The sequence below is a fragment of the Corythoichthys intestinalis genome, chromosome 4 (genome assembly GCF_030265065.1).
Source record: "Corythoichthys intestinalis isolate RoL2023-P3 chromosome 4, ASM3026506v1, whole genome shotgun sequence".
NCBI lineage: Eukaryota > Metazoa > Chordata > Actinopteri > Syngnathiformes > Syngnathidae > Corythoichthys > Corythoichthys intestinalis.
In genome coordinates this window covers 26,403,821-26,420,148 of record NC_080398.1, presented here as the reverse complement: position 1 = coordinate 26,420,148, position 16,328 = coordinate 26,403,821, and positions in this window count along the sequence as shown.

The following is a 16,328-nucleotide window of genomic DNA, read 5'->3' as shown; positions in this document are numbered from 1 at the left end:
AACGTTCAAAAACATGTCAGGACTCTCAGCAGAGCCCAAATACGGCCAAAAAGTTGACTTTTGAGAAAAGTCCATTTTTGACTTTTTTGTAAGGGGGGGTGCTTTCGCATTTTTCAAAATTTCAAAAACGGTCAAAAATCACTTTTGAGCCTAGGAGCGCCGGGAAACGTTCTAAAAACATGTCAGGACTCTCAGCAGAGCCCAAATACGCCCAAAAAGTTGACTTTTGAGAAAAGTCCATTTTTGACTTTTTTGTAAGGGGGGGTGCTTTCGCATTTTTCAAAATTTCAAAAACGGTCAAAAATCACTTTTGAGCCTAGGAGCGCCGGGAAACGTTCCAAAAACATGTCAGGACTCTTGGCAAAGCCCAAATATGCCCAAAAAGTTTACTTTTGAGAAAAGTCAGTTTTTGACTTTTTTGTAAGGGGGGGTACTTACGCATTTTTCAAAATTTCAAAAACGGTCAAAAATCACTTTTGGGCCAAGGAGCGCTGGGAAACGTTCTAAAAACATGTCAGGACTCTCGGCACAGCCCAAATATGCCCAAAAAGTTGACTTTTGAGAAAAGTCCATTTTTGACTTTTTTGTAAGGGGGGGTACTTACGCATTTTTCAAAATTTCAAAAACGGTCAAAAAAAATGTTTGTGCCAAGGAGCGCCGGGAAACGTTCTAAAAACATGTCAGGACTCTCGGCAGAGCCCAAATATGCCCAAAAAGTTGACTTTTGAGAAAAGTCCATTTTTGACTTTTTTGTAAGGGGGGGTACTTACGCATTTTTCAAAATTTCAAAAACGGTCAAAAAACATTTTTTGGGCCAAGGAGCGCCGGGAAACGTTCTAAAAACATGTCAGGACTCTCAGCAGAGCCCAAATACGCCCAAAAAGTTGACTTTTGAGAAAAGTCCATTTTTGACTTTTTTGTAAAGGGGGGTGCTTTCGCATTTTTCAAAATTTCAAAAACGGTCAAAAATCACTTTTGAGCCTAGGAGCGCCAAGAAACGTTCAAAAAACATGTCAGGACTCTTGGCAAAGCCCAAATATGCCAAAAAAGTTTACTTTTGAGAAAAGTCAGTTTTTGACTTTTTTGTAAGGGGCGGTACTTACGCATTTTTCAAAATTTAAAAAACGGTCAAAAATCACTTTTGGGCCAAGGAGCGCTGGGAAACGTTCTAAAAACATGTCAGGACTCTCGGCAGAGCCCAAATATGCCCAAAAAGTTGACTTTTGAGAAAAGTCAATTTTTGACTTTTTTGTAAGGGGGGGTACTTACGCATTTTTCAAAATTTCAAAAAATGTCAAAAATCACTTTTGGGCCAAGGAGCGCCGGGAAACGTTCTAAAAACATGTCAGGACTCTCGGCAGAGCCCAAATATGCCCAAAAAGTTGACTTTTGAGAAAAGTCCATTTTTGACTTTTTTGTAAGGGGGGGTACTTACGCATTTTTCAAAATTTCAAAAACGGTCAAAAAACATTTTTTGGGCCAAGGAGCGCCGGGAAACGTTCTAAAAACATGTCAGGACTCTCGGCAGAGCCCAAATATGCCCAAAAAGTTGACTTTTGAGAAAAGTCAATTTTTGACTTTTTTGTAAGGGGGGGTACTTACATATTTTTCAAAATTTCAAAAACGGTCAAAAAACACTTTTGGGCCAAGGAGCGCCGGGAAACGTTCTAAAAACATGTCAGGACTCTCGGCATAGCCCAAATTTGCCAAAACAGTTGAATTTTCAGAAAAGTCAATTTTTGACTTTATTGTAAGGGGGGTGCTTTCGCATTTTTCAAAATTTCAAAAACGGTCAAAAATCACTTTTGGGCCAAGGAGCGCTGGGAAACGTTCTAAAAACATGTCAGGACTCTCGGCACAGCCCAAATATGCCCAAAAAGTTGACTTTTGAGAAAAGTCCATTTTTGACTTTTTTGTAAGGGGGGGTACTTACGCATTTTTCAAAATTTCAAAAACGGTCAAAAAAAATGTTTGTGCCAAGGAGCGCCGGGAAACGTTCTAAAAACATGTCAGGACTCTCGGCAGAGCCCAAATATGCCCAAAAAGTTGACTTTTGAGAAAAGTCCATTTTTGACTTTTTTGTAAGGGGGGGTACTTACGCATTTTTCAAAATTTCAAAAACGGTCAAAAAACATTTTTTGGGCCAAGGAGCGCCAGGAAACGTTCTAAAAACATGTCAGGACTCTCAGCAGAGCCCAAATACGCCCAAAAAGTTGACTTTTGAGAAAAGTCCATTTTTGACTTTTTTGTAAAGGGGGGTGCTTTCGCATTTTTCAAAATTTCAAAAACGGTCAAAAATCACTTTTGAGCCTAGGAGCGCCAAGAAACGTTCCAAAAACATGTCAGGACTCTTGGCAAAGCCCAAATATGCCAAAAAAGTTTACTTTTGAGAAAAGTCAGTTTTTGACTTTTTTGTAAGGGGCGGTACTTACGCATTTTTCAAAATTTCAAAAACGGTCAAAAATCACTTTTGGGCCAAGGAGCGCTGGGAAACGTTCTAAAAACATGTCAGGACTCTCGGCAGAGCCCAAATATGCCCAAAAAGTTGACTTTTGAGAAAAGTCAATTTTTGACTTTTTTGTAAGGGGGGGTACTTACGCATTTTTCAAAATTTCAAAAACGGTCAAAAATCACTTTTGGGCCAAGGAGCGCCGGGAAACGTTCTAAAAACATGTCAGGACTCTCGGCAGAGCCCAAATATGCCCAAAAAGTTGACTTTTGAGAAAAGTCCATTTTTGACTTTTTTGTAAGGGGGGGTACTTACGCATTTTTCAAAATTTCAAAAACGGTCAAAAAACATTTTTTGGGCCAAGGAGCGCCGGGAAACGTTCTAAAAACATGTCAGGACTCTCGGCAGAGCCCAAATATGCCCAAAAAGTTGACTTTTGAGAAAAGTCCATTTTTGACTTTTTTGTAAGGGGGGTACTTACGCATTTTTCAAAATTTCAAAAACGGTCAAAAAACATTTTTTGGGCCAAGGAGCGCCGGGAAAGGTTCAAAAACATGTCAGGACTCTCAGCAGAGCCCAAATACGGCCAAAAAGTTGACTTTTGAGAAAAGTCCATTTTTGACTTTTTTGTAAGGGGGGGTGCTTTCGCATTTTTCAAAATTTCAAAAACGGTCAAAAATCACTTTTGAGCCTAGGAGCGCCGGGAAACGTTCTAAAAACATGTCAGGACTCTCAGCAGAGCCCAAATACGCCAAAAAAGTTGACTTTTGAGAAAAGTCCATTTTTGACTTTTTTGTAAGGGGGGGTGCTTTCGCATTTTTCAAAATTTCAAAAACGGTCAAAAATCACTTTTGAGCCTAGGAGCGCCGGGAAACGTTCCAAAAACATGTCAGGACTCTTGGCAAAGCCCAAATATGCCCAAAAAGTTTACTTTTGAGAAAAGTCAGTTTTTGACTTTTTTGTAAGGGGGGGTACTTACGCATTTTTCAAAATTTCAAAAACGGTCAAAAATCACTTTTGGGCCAAGGAGCGCTGGGAAACGTTCTAAAAACATGTCAGGACTCTCGGCACAGCCCAAATATGCCCAAAAAGTTGACTTTTGAGAAAAGTCCATTTTTGACTTTTTTGTAAGGGGGGGGGGTACTTACGCATTTTTCAAAATTTCAAAAACGGTCAAAAAAAATGTTTGTGCCAAGGAGCGCCGGGAAACGTTCTAAAAACATGTCAGGACTCTCGGCAGAGCCCAAATATGCCCAAAAAGTTGACTTTTGAGAAAAGTCCATTTTTGACTTTTTTGTAAGGGGGGGTACTTACGCATTTTTTAAAATTTCAAAAACGGTCAAAAAACATTTTTTGGGCCAAGGAGCGCCGGGAAACGTTCTAAAAACATGTCAGGACTCTCAGCAGAGCCCAAATACGCCCAAAAAGTTGACTTTTGAGAAAAGTCCATTTTTGACTTTTTTGTAAAGGGGGGTGCTTTCGCATTTTTCAAAATTTCAAAAACGGTCAAAAATCACTTTTGAGCCTAGGAGCGCCAAGAAACGTTCCAAAAACATGTCAGGACTCTTGGCAAAGCCCAAATATGCCAAAAAAGTTTACTTTTGAGAAAAGTCAGTTTTTGACTTTTTTGTAAGGGGCGGTACTTACGCATTTTTCAAAATTTAAAAAACGGTCAAAAATCACTTTTGGGCCAAGGAGCGCTGGGAAACGTTCTAAAAACATGTCAGGACTCTCGGCAGAGCCCAAATATGCCCAAAAAGTTGACTTTTGAGAAAAGTCAATTTTTGACTTTTTTGTAAGGGGGGGTACTTACGCATTTTTCAAAATTTCAAAAACGGTCAAAAATCACTTTTGGGCCAAGGAGCGCCGGGAAACGTTCTAAAAACATGTCAGGACTCTCGGCAGAGCCCAAATATGCCCAAAAAGTTGACTTTTGAGAAAAGTCCATTTTTGACTTTTTTGTAAGGGGGGGTACTTACGCATTTTTCAAAATTTCAAAAACGGTCAAAAAACATTTTTTGGGCCAAGGAGCGCCGGGAAACGTTCTAAAAACATGTCAGGACTCTCGGCAGAGCCCAAATATGCCCAAAAAGTTGACTTTTGAGAAAAGTCAATTTTTGACTTTTTTGTAAGGGGGGGTACTTACATATTTTTCAAAATTTCAAAAACGGTCAAAAAACACTTTTGGGCCAAGGAGCGCCGGGAAACGTTCTAAAAACATGTCAGGACTCTCGGCATAGCCCAAATTTGCCAAAACAGTTGAATTTTCAGAAAAGTCAATTTTTGACTTTATTGTAAGGGGGGTGCTTTCGCATTTTTCAAAATTTCAAAAACGGTCAAAAATCACTTTTGGGCCAAGGAGCGCTGGGAAACGTTCTAAAAACATGTCAGGACTCTCGGCACAGCCCAAATATGCCCAAAAAGTTGACTTTTGAGAAAAGTCCATTTTTGACTTTTTTGTAAGGGGGGGTACTTACGCATTTTTCAAAATTTCAAAAACGGTCAAAAAAAATGTTTGTGCCAAGGAGCGCCGGGAAACGTTCTAAAAACATGTCAGGACTCTCGGCAGAGCCCAAATATGCCCAAAAAGTTGACTTTTGAGAAAAGTCCATTTTTGACTTTTTTGTAAGGGGGGGTACTTACGCATTTTTCAAAATTTCAAAAACGGTCAAAAAACATTTTTTGGGCCAAGGAGCGCCAGGAAACGTTCTAAAAACATGTCAGGACTCTCAGCAGAGCCCAAATACGCCCAAAAAGTTGACTTTTGAGAAAAGTCCATTTTTGACTTTTTTGTAAAGGGGGGTGCTTTCGCATTTTTCAAAATTTCAAAAACGGTCAAAAATCACTTTTGAGCCTAGGAGCGCCAAGAAACGTTCCAAAAACATGTCAGGACTCTTGGCAAAGCCCAAATATGCCAAAAAAGTTTACTTTTGAGAAAAGTCAGTTTTTGACTTTTTTGTAAGGGGCGGTACTTACGCATTTTTCAAAATTTCAAAAACGGTCAAAAATCACTTTTGGGCCAAGGAGCGCTGGGAAACGTTCTAAAAACATGTCAGGACTCTCGGCAGAGCCCAAATATGCCCAAAAAGTTGACTTTTGAGAAAAGTCCATTTTTGACTTTTTTGTAAGGGGGGGTACTTACGCATTTTTCAAAATTTCAAAAACGGTCAAAAATCACTTTTGGGCCAAGGAGCGCCGGGAAACGTTCTAAAAACATGTCAGGACTCTCGGCAGAGCCCAAATATGCCCAAAAAGTTGACTTTTGAGAAAAGTCCATTTTTGACTTTTTTGTAAGGGGGGGTACTTACGCATTTTTCAAAATTTCAAAAACGGTCAAAAAACATTTTTTGGGCCAAGGAGCGCCGGGAAACGTTCTAAAAACATGTCAGGACTCTCGGCAGAGCCCAAATATGCCAAAAAAGTTGACTTTTGAGAAAAGTCAATTTTTGACTTTTTTGTAAGGGGGGGTACTTACATATTTTTCAAAATTTCAAAAACGGTCAAAAAACACTTTTGGGCCAAGGAGCGCAGGGAAACGTTCTAAAAACATGTCAGGACTCTCGGCATAGCCCAAATTTGCCAAAACAGCTGAATTTTCAGAAAAGTCAATTTTTGACTTTAATGTAAGGGGGGTGCTTTCGCATTTTTCAAAATTTCAAAAACGGTCAAAAATCACTTTTGGGCCAAGGAGCGCTGGGAAACGTTCTAAAAACATGTCAGGACTCTCGGCAGAGCCCAAATATGCCCAAAAAGTTGACTTTTGAGAAAAGTCCATGTTTGACTTTTTTGTAAGGGGGGGTACTTACCCATTTTTCAAAATTTCAAAAACGGTCAAAAATCACTTTTGGGCCAAGGAGTGCCGGGAAATGTTCTAAAAACATGTCAGGACTCTCGGCAGAGCCCAAATATGCCCAAAAAGTTGACTTTTGAGAAAAGTCAATTTTTGACTTTTTTGTAAGGGGGGGGTGCTTTCGCATTTTTCAAAATTTCAAAAACAGTCAAAAATCACTTTTGAGCCTAGGAGCGCTGGGAAACGTTCTAAAAACATGTCAGGACTCTCGGCAGAGCCCAAATATGCCCAAAAAGTTGACTTTTGTGAAAAGTCAATTTTTGACTTTTTTGTAAGGGGGGGTACTTACACATTTTTTAAAATTTCAAAAACGGTCAAAAATCATTTTTTCGCCAAGGAGCACCAGGAAACGTTCTAAAAACATGTCAGGACTCTCGGCACAGCCCAAATTTGCCAAAACAGTTGACTTTTCAGAAAAGTCAATTTTTGACTTTTATGTAAGGGGGGGTACTTACGCATTTTTCAAAATTTCAAAAACGGTCAAAAAAAACGTTTGTGCCAAGGAGCGCCGGGAAACGTTCCAAAAACATGTCAGGACTCTTGGCAAAGCCCAAATATGCCAAAAAAGTTGACTTTTGAGAAAAGTCAGTTTTTGACTTTTTTGTAAGGGGGGGTACTTATGCATTTTTCAAAATTTCAAAAACGGTCAAAAATCACTTTTGGGCCAAGGAGCGCTGGGAAACGTTCTAAAAACATGTCAGGACTGTCGGCACAGCCCAAATATGCCCAAAAAGTTGACTTTTGAGAAAAGTCCATTTTTGACTTTTTTATAAGGGGGGGGGTACTTACGCATTTTTCAAAATTTCAAAAACGGTCCAAAAAAACGTTTGTGCCAAGGAGCGCCGGGAAACGTTCTAAAAACATGTCAGGACTCTCGGCAGAGCCCAAATATGCCCAAAAAGTTGACTTTTGAGAAAAGTCAATTTTTGACTTTTTTGTAAGGGGGGGTACTTACGCATTTTTCAAAATTTCAAAAACGGTCAAAAATCACTTTTGGGCCAAGGAGCGCTGGGAAACGTTCTAAAAACATGTCAGGACTCTCGGCAGAGCCCAAATATGGCCAAAAAGTTGAACTTTGAGAAAAGTCCATTTTTGACTTTTTTGTAAGGGGGGGTACTTACCCATTTTTCAAAATTTCAAAAACGGTCAAAAAAAACGTTTGTGCCAAGGAGCGCCGGGAAACGTTCTAAAAACATGTCAGGACTCTCGGCAGAGCCCAAATATGCCCAAAACGTTGACTTTTGAGAAAAGTCCATTTTTGACTTTTTTGTAAGGGGGGGTACTTACATATTTTTCAAAATTTCAAAAACGTTCAAAAAACACTTTTGGGCCAAGGAGCGCCGGGAAACTTTCTAAGAACATGTCAGGACTCTCGGCAGAGCCAAAATATGCCCAAAAAGTTGACTTTTGAGAAAAGTCAATTTTTGACTTTTTTGTAAGGGGGGTTACTTACCCATTTTTTAAAATTTCAAAAACGGTCAAAAATCATATTTTCGCCAAGGAGCGCCAGGAAACGTTCTAAAAACATGTCAGGACTCTCGGCAGAGCCCAAATATGCCCAAAAAGTTGACTTTTGAGAAAAGTCAATTTTTGACTTTTTTGTAAGGGGGGGTACTTACGCATTTTTTAAAATTTCAAAAACGGTCAAAAAAAACTTTTGTGCCAAGGAGCGCCGGGAAACGTTCTAAAAACATGTCAGGACTCTCGGCAGAGCCCAAATATGCCCAAAAATTTGACTTTTGAGAAAAGTCCATTTTTGACTTTTTTATAAGGGGGGGTACTTACGAATTTTTCAAAATTTCAAAAACGGTCAAAAAAAACGTTTGTGCCAAGGAGCGCCGGGAAACGTTCTAAAAACATGTCAGGACTCTCGGCAGAGCCCAAATATGCCAAAAAAGATGACTTTTGAGAAAAGTCAGTTTTTGACTTTTTTGTAAGGGGGGGTACTTACGCATTTTTCAAAATTTCAAAAACGGTCAAAAATCACTTTTGGGCCAAGGAGCGCTGGGAAACGTTCTAAAAACATGTTAGGACTCTCGGCAGAGCCCAAATATGCCCAAAAAGTTGAACTTTGAGAAAAGTCCATTTTTGACTTTTTTGTAAGGGAGGGTACTTACCCATTTTTCAAAATTTCAAAAACGGTCAAAAAAAACGTTTGTGCCAAGGAGCGCCGGGAAACGTTCTAAAAACATGTCAGGACTCTCGGCAGAGCCCAAATATGCCCAAAAAGTTGATTTTTGAGAAAAGTCCATTTCTGACTTTTTTGTAAGGGGGGGTACTTACGCATTTTTCAAAATTTCAAAAACGGTCAAAAAACATTTTTTGGGCCAAGGAGCGCCGGGAAACGTTCTAAAAACATGTCAGGAATCTCGGCAGAGCCCAAATATGCCCAAAAAGTTGACTTTTGAGAAAAGTCCATTTTTGACTTTTTTCTAAGGGGGGGTACTTACATATTTTTCAAAATTTCAAAAACGGTCAAAAAACACTTTTGGGCCATGGAGTGCCGGGAAACGTTCTAAAAACATGTCAGGACTCTCGGCAGAGCCAAAATATGCCCAAAAAGTTGACTTTTGAGAAAAGTCCATTTTTGACTTTTTTGTAAGGGGGGGTACTTACGCATTTTCTAAAATTTCAAAAACGGTCAAAAATCATTTTTTCGCCAAGGAGCGCCAGGAAACGTTCTAAAAACATGTCAGGACTCTCGGCACAGCCCAAATTTGCCAAAACAGTTGACTTTTCAGAAAAGTCAATTTTTGACTTTTTTGTAAGGGGGGGTACTTACGCATTTTTCAAAATTTCAAAAAATGTCAAAAATCACTTTTGGGCCAAGGAGCGCCGGGAAACGTTCTAAAAACATGTCAGGACTCTCGGCAGAGCCCAAATATGCCCAAAAAGTTGACTTTTGAGAAAAGTCCATTTTTGACTTTTTTGTAAGGGGGGGTACTTACGCATTTTTCAAAATTTCAAAAACGGTCAAAAAACATTTTTTGGGCCAAGGAGCGCCGGGAAACGTTCTAAAAACATGTCAGGACTCTCGGCAGAGCCCAAATATGCCCAAAAAGTTGACTTTTGAGAAAAGTCAATTTTTGACTTTTTTGTAAGGGGGGGTACTTACATATTTTTCAAAATTTCAAAAACGGTCAAAAAACACTTTTGGGCCAAGGAGCGCCGGGAAACGTTCTAAAAACATGTCAGGACTCTCGGCATAGCCCAAATTTGCCAAAACAGTTGAATTTTCAGAAAAGTCAATTTTTGACTTTATTGTAAGGGGGGTGCTTTCGCATTTTTCAAAATTTCAAAAACGGTCAAAAATCACTTTTGGGCCAAGGAGCGCTGGGAAACGTTCTAAAAACATGTCAGGACTCTCGGCACAGCCCAAATATGCCCAAAAAGTTGACTTTTGAGAAAAGTCCATTTTTGACTTTTTTGTAAGGGGGGGTACTTACGCATTTTTCAAAATTTCAAAAACGGTCAAAAAAAATGTTTGTGCCAAGGAGCGCCGGGAAACGTTCTAAAAACATGTCAGGACTCTCGGCAGAGCCCAAATATGCCCAAAAAGTTGACTTTTGAGAAAAGTCCATTTTTGACTTTTTTGTAAGGGGGGGTACTTACGCATTTTTCAAAATTTCAAAAACGGTCAAAAAACATTTTTTGGGCCAAGGAGCGCCAGGAAACGTTCTAAAAACATGTCAGGACTCTCAGCAGAGCCCAAATACGCCCAAAAAGTTGACTTTTGAGAAAAGTCCATTTTTGACTTTTTTGTAAAGGGGGGTGCTTTCGCATTTTTCAAAATTTCAAAAACGGTCAAAAATCACTTTTGAGCCTAGGAGCGCCAAGAAACGTTCCAAAAACATGTCAGGACTCTTGGCAAAGCCCAAATATGCCAAAAAAGTTTACTTTTGAGAAAAGTCAGTTTTTGACTTTTTTGTAAGGGGCGGTACTTACGCATTTTTCAAAATTTCAAAAACGGTCAAAAATCACTTTTGGGCCAAGGAGCGCTGGGAAACGTTCTAAAAACATGTCAGGACTCTCGGCAGAGCCCAAATATGCCCAAAAAGTTGACTTTTGAGAAAAGTCAATTTTTGACTTTTTTGTAAGGGGGGGTACTTACGCATTTTTCAAAATTTCAAAAACGGTCAAAAATCACTTTTGGGCCAAGGAGCGCCGGGAAACGTTCTAAAAACATGTCAGGACTCTCGGCAGAGCCCAAATATGCCCAAAAAGTTGACTTTTGAGAAAAGTCCATTTTTGACTTTTTTGTAAGGGGGGGTACTTACGCATTTTTCAAAATTTCAAAAACGGTCAAAAAACATTTTTTGGGCCAAGGAGCGCCGGGAAACGTTCTAAAAACATGTCAGGACTCTCGGCAGAGCCCAAATATGCCCAAAAAGTTGACTTTTGAGAAAAGTCCATTTTTGACTTTTTTGTAAGGGGGGTACTTACGCATTTTTCAAAATTTCAAAAACGGTCAAAAAACATTTTTTGGGCCAAGGAGCGCCGGGAAAGGTTCAAAAACATGTCAGGACTCTCAGCAGAGCCCAAATACGGCCAAAAAGTTGACTTTTGAGAAAAGTCCATTTTTGACTTTTTTGTAAGGGGGGGTGCTTTCGCATTTTTCAAAATTTCAAAAACGGTCAAAAATCACTTTTGAGCCTAGGAGCGCCGGGAAACGTTCTAAAAACATGTCAGGACTCTCAGCAGAGCCCAAATACGCCAAAAAAGTTGACTTTTGAGAAAAGTCCATTTTTGACTTTTTTGTAAGGGGGGGTGCTTTCGCATTTTTCAAAATTTCAAAAACGGTCAAAAATCACTTTTGAGCCTAGGAGCGCCGGGAAACGTTCCAAAAACATGTCAGGACTCTTGGCAAAGCCCAAATATGCCCAAAAAGTTTACTTTTGAGAAAAGTCAGTTTTTGACTTTTTTGTAAGGGGGGGTACTTACGCATTTTTCAAAATTTCAAAAACGGTCAAAAATCACTTTTGGGCCAAGGAGCGCTGGGAAACGTTCTAAAAACATGTCAGGACTCTCGGCACAGCCCAAATATGCCCAAAAAGTTGACTTTTGAGAAAAGTCCATTTTTGACTTTTTTGTAAGGGGGGGTACTTACGCATTTTTCAAAATTTCAAAAACGGTCAAAAAAAATGTTTGTGCCAAGGAGCGCCGGGAAACGTTCTAAAAACATGTCAGGACTCTCGGCAGAGCCCAAATATGGCCAAAAAGTTGACTTTTGAGAAAAGTCCATTTTTGACTTTTTTGTAAGGGGGGGTACTTACGCATTTTTTAAAATTTCAAAAACGGTCAAAAAACATTTTTTGGGCCAAGGAGCGCCGGGAAACGTTCTAAAAACATGTCAGGACTCTCAGCAGAGCCCAAATACGCCCAAAAAGTTGACTTTTGAGAAAAGTCCATTTTTGACTTTTTTGTAAAGGGGGGTGCTTTCGCATTTTTCAAAATTTCAAAAACGGTCAAAAATCACTTTTGAGCCTAGGAGCGCCAAGAAACGTTCCAAAAACATGTCAGGACTCTTGGCAAAGCCCAAATATGCCAAAAAAGTTTACTTTTGAGAAAAGTCAGTTTTTGACTTTTTTGTAAGGGGCGGTACTTACGCATTTTTCAAAATTTAAAAAACGGTCAAAAATCACTTTTGGGCCAAGGAGCGCTGGGAAACGTTCTAAAAACATGTCAGGACTCTCGGCAGAGCCCAAATATGCCCAAAAAGTTGACTTTTGAGAAAAGTCAATTTTTGACTTTTTTGTAAGGGGGGGTACTTACGCATTTTTCAAAATTTCAAAAACGGTCAAAAATCACTTTTGGGCCAAGGAGCGCCGGGAAACGTTCTAAAAACATGTCAGGACTCTCGGCAGAGCCCAAATATGCCCAAAAAGTTGACTTTTGAGAAAAGTCCATTTTTGACTTTTTTGTAAGGGGGGGTACTTACGCATTTTTCAAAATTTCAAAAACGGTCAAAAAACATTTTTTGGGCCAAGGAGCGCCGGGAAACGTTCTAAAAACATGTCAGGACTCTCGGCAGAGCCCAAATATGCCCAAAAAGTTGACTTTTGAGAAAAGTCAATTTTTGACTTTTTTGTAAGGGGGGGTACTTACATATTTTTCAAAATTTCAAAAACGGTCAAAAAACACTTTTGGGCCAAGGAGCGCCGGGAAACGTTCTAAAAACATGTCAGGACTCTCGGCATAGCCCAAATTTGCCAAAACAGTTGAATTTTCAGAAAAGTCAATTTTTGACTTTATTGTAAGGGGGGTGCTTTCGCATTTTTCAAAATTTCAAAAACGGTCAAAAATCACTTTTGGGCCAAGGAGCGCTGGGAAACGTTCTAAAAACATGTCAGGACTCTCGGCACAGCCCAAATATGCCCAAAAAGTTGACTTTTGAGAAAAGTCCATTTTTGACTTTTTTGTAAGGGGGGGTACTTACGCATTTTTCAAAATTTCAAAAACGGTCAAAAAAAATGTTTGTGCCAAGGAGCGCCGGGAAACGTTCTAAAAACATGTCAGGACTCTCGGCAGAGCCCAAATATGCCCAAAAAGTTGACTTTTGAGAAAAGTCCATTTTTGACTTTTTTGTAAGGGGGGGTACTTACGCATTTTTCAAAATTTCAAAAACGGTCAAAAAACATTTTTTGGGCCAAGGAGCGCCAGGAAACGTTCTAAAAACATGTCAGGACTCTCAGCAGAGCCCAAATACGCCCAAAAAGTTGACTTTTGAGAAAAGTCCATTTTTGACTTTTTTGTAAAGGGGGGTGCTTTCGCATTTTTCAAAATTTCAAAAACGGTCAAAAATCACTTTTGAGCCTAGGAGCGCCAAGAAACGTTCCAAAAACATGTCAGGACTCTTGGCAAAGCCCAAATATGCCAAAAAAGTTTACTTTTGAGAAAAGTCAGTTTTTGACTTTTTTGTAAGGGGCGGTACTTACGCATTTTTCAAAATTTCAAAAACGGTCAAAAATCACTTTTGGGCCAAGGAGCGCTGGGAAACGTTCTAAAAACATGTCAGGACTCTCGGCAGAGCCCAAATATGCCCAAAAAGTTGACTTTTGAGAAAAGTCCATTTTTGACTTTTTTGTAAGGGGGGGTACTTACGCATTTTTCAAAATTTCAAAAACGGTCAAAAATCACTTTTGGGCCAAGGAGCGCCGGGAAACGTTCTAAAAACATGTCAGGACTCTCGGCAGAGCCCAAATATGCCCAAAAAGTTGACTTTTGAGAAAAGTCCATTTTTGACTTTTTTGTAAGGGGGGGTACTTACGCATTTTTCAAAATTTCAAAAACGGTCAAAAAACATTTTTTGGGCCAAGGAGCGCCGGGAAACGTTCTAAAAACATGTCAGGACTCTCGGCAGAGCCCAAATATGCCAAAAAAGTTGACTTTTGAGAAAAGTCAATTTTTGACTTTTTTGTAAGGGGGGGTACTTACATATTTTTCAAAATTTCAAAAACGGTCAAAAAACACTTTTGGGCCAAGGAGCGCAGGGAAACGTTCTAAAAACATGTCAGGACTCTCGGCATAGCCCAAATTTGCCAAAACAGCTGAATTTTCAGAAAAGTCAATTTTTGACTTTAATGTAAGGGGGGTGCTTTCGCATTTTTCAAAATTTCAAAAACGGTCAAAAATCACTTTTGGGCCAAGGAGCGCTGGGAAACGTTCTAAAAACATGTCAGGACTCTCGGCAGAGCCCAAATATGCCCAAAAAGTTGACTTTTGAGAAAAGTCCATGTTTGACTTTTTTGTAAGGGGGGGTACTTACCCATTTTTCAAAATTTCAAAAACGGTCAAAAATCACTTTTGGGCCAAGGAGTGCCGGGAAATGTTCTAAAAACATGTCAGGACTCTCGGCAGAGCCCAAATATGCCCAAAAAGTTGACTTTTGAGAAAAGTCAATTTTTGACTTTTTTGTAAGGGGGGGGTGCTTTCGCATTTTTCAAAATTTCAAAAACAGTCAAAAATCACTTTTGAGCCTAGGAGCGCTGGGAAACGTTCTAAAAACATGTCAGGACTCTCGGCAGAGCCCAAATATGCCCAAAAAGTTGACTTTTGTGAAAAGTCAATTTTTGACTTTTTTGTAAGGGGGGGTACTTACACATTTTTTAAAATTTCAAAAACGGTCAAAAATCATTTTTTCGCCAAGGAGCACCAGGAAACGTTCTAAAAACATGTCAGGACTCTCGGCACAGCCCAAATTTGCCAAAACAGTTGACTTTTCAGAAAAGTCAATTTTTGACTTTTATGTAAGGGGGGGTACTTACGCATTTTTCAAAATTTCAAAAACGGTCAAAAAAAACGTTTGTGCCAAGGAGCGCCGGGAAACGTTCCAAAAACATGTCAGGACTCTTGGCAAAGCCCAAATATGCCAAAAAAGTTGACTTTTGAGAAAAGTCAGTTTTTGACTTTTTTGTAAGGGGGGGTACTTATGCATTTTTCAAAATTTCAAAAACGGTCAAAAATCACTTTTGGGCCAAGGAGCGCTGGGAAACGTTCTAAAAACATGTCAGGACTGTCGGCAGAGCCCAAATATGCCCAAAAAGTTGACTTTTGAGAAAAGTCCATTTTTGACTTTTTTATAAGGGGGGGGGTACTTACGCATTTTTCAAAATTTCAAAAACGGTCCAAAAAAACGTTTGTGCCAAGGAGCGCCGGGAAACGTTCTAAAAACATGTCAGGACTCTCGGCAGAGCCCAAATATGCCCAAAAAGTTGACTTTTGAGAAAAGTCAATTTTTGACTTTTTTGTAAGGGGGGGTACTTACGCATTTTTCAAAATTTCAAAAACGGTCAAAAATCACTTTTGGGCCAAGGAGCGCTGGGAAACGTTCTAAAAACATGTCAGGACTCTCGGCAGAGCCCAAATATGGCCAAAAAGTTGAACTTTGAGAAAAGTCCATTTTTGACTTTTTTGTAAGGGGGGGTACTTACCCATTTTTCAAAATTTCAAAAACGGTCAAAAAAAACGTTTGTGCCAAGGAGCGCCGGGAAACGTTCTAAAAACATGTCAGGACTCTCGGCAGAGCCCAAATATGCCCAAAACGTTGACTTTTGAGAAAAGTCCATTTTTGACTTTTTTGTAAGGGGGGGTACTTACATATTTTTCAAAATTTCAAAAACGTTCAAAAAACACTTTTGGGCCAAGGAGCGCCGGGAAACTTTCTAAGAACATGTCAGGACTCTCGGCAGAGCCAAAATATGCCCAAAAAGTTGACTTTTGAGAAAAGTCAATTTTTGACTTTTTTGTAAGGGGGGTTACTTACCCATTTTTTAAAATTTCAAAAACGGTCAAAAATCATATTTTCGCCAAGGAGCGCCAGGAAACGTTCTAAAAACATGTCAGGACTCTCGGCAGAGCCCAAATATGCCCAAAAAGTTGACTTTTGAGAAAAGTCAATTTTTGACTTTTTTGTAAGGGGGGGTACTTACGCATTTTTTAAAATTTCAAAAACGGTCAAAAAAAACTTTTGTGCCAAGGAGCGCCGGGAAACGTTCTAAAAACATGTCAGGACTCTCGGCAGAGCCCAAATATGCCCAAAAATTTGACTTTTGAGAAAAGTCCATTTTTGACTTTTTTATAAGGGGGGGTACTTACGAATTTTTCAAAATTTCAAAAACGGTCAAAAAAAACGTTTGTGCCAAGGAGCGCCGGGAAACGTTCTAAAAACATGTCAGGACTCTCGGCAGAGCCCAAATATGCCAAAAAAGATGACTTTTGAGAAAAGTCAGTTTTTGACTTTTTTGTAAGGGGGGGTACTTACGCATTTTTCAAAATTTCAAAAACGGTCAAAAATCACTTTTGGGCCAAGGAGCGCTGGGAAACGTTCTAAAAACATGTTAGGACTCTCGGCAGAGCCCAAATATGCCCAAAAAGTTGAACTTTGAGAAAAGTCCATTTTTGACTTTTTTGTAAGGGAGGGTACTTACCCATTTTTCAAAATTTCAAAAACGGTCAAAAAAAACGTTTGTGCCAAGGAGCGCCGGGAAACGTTCTAAAAACATGTCAGGACTCTCGGCAGAGCCCAAATAT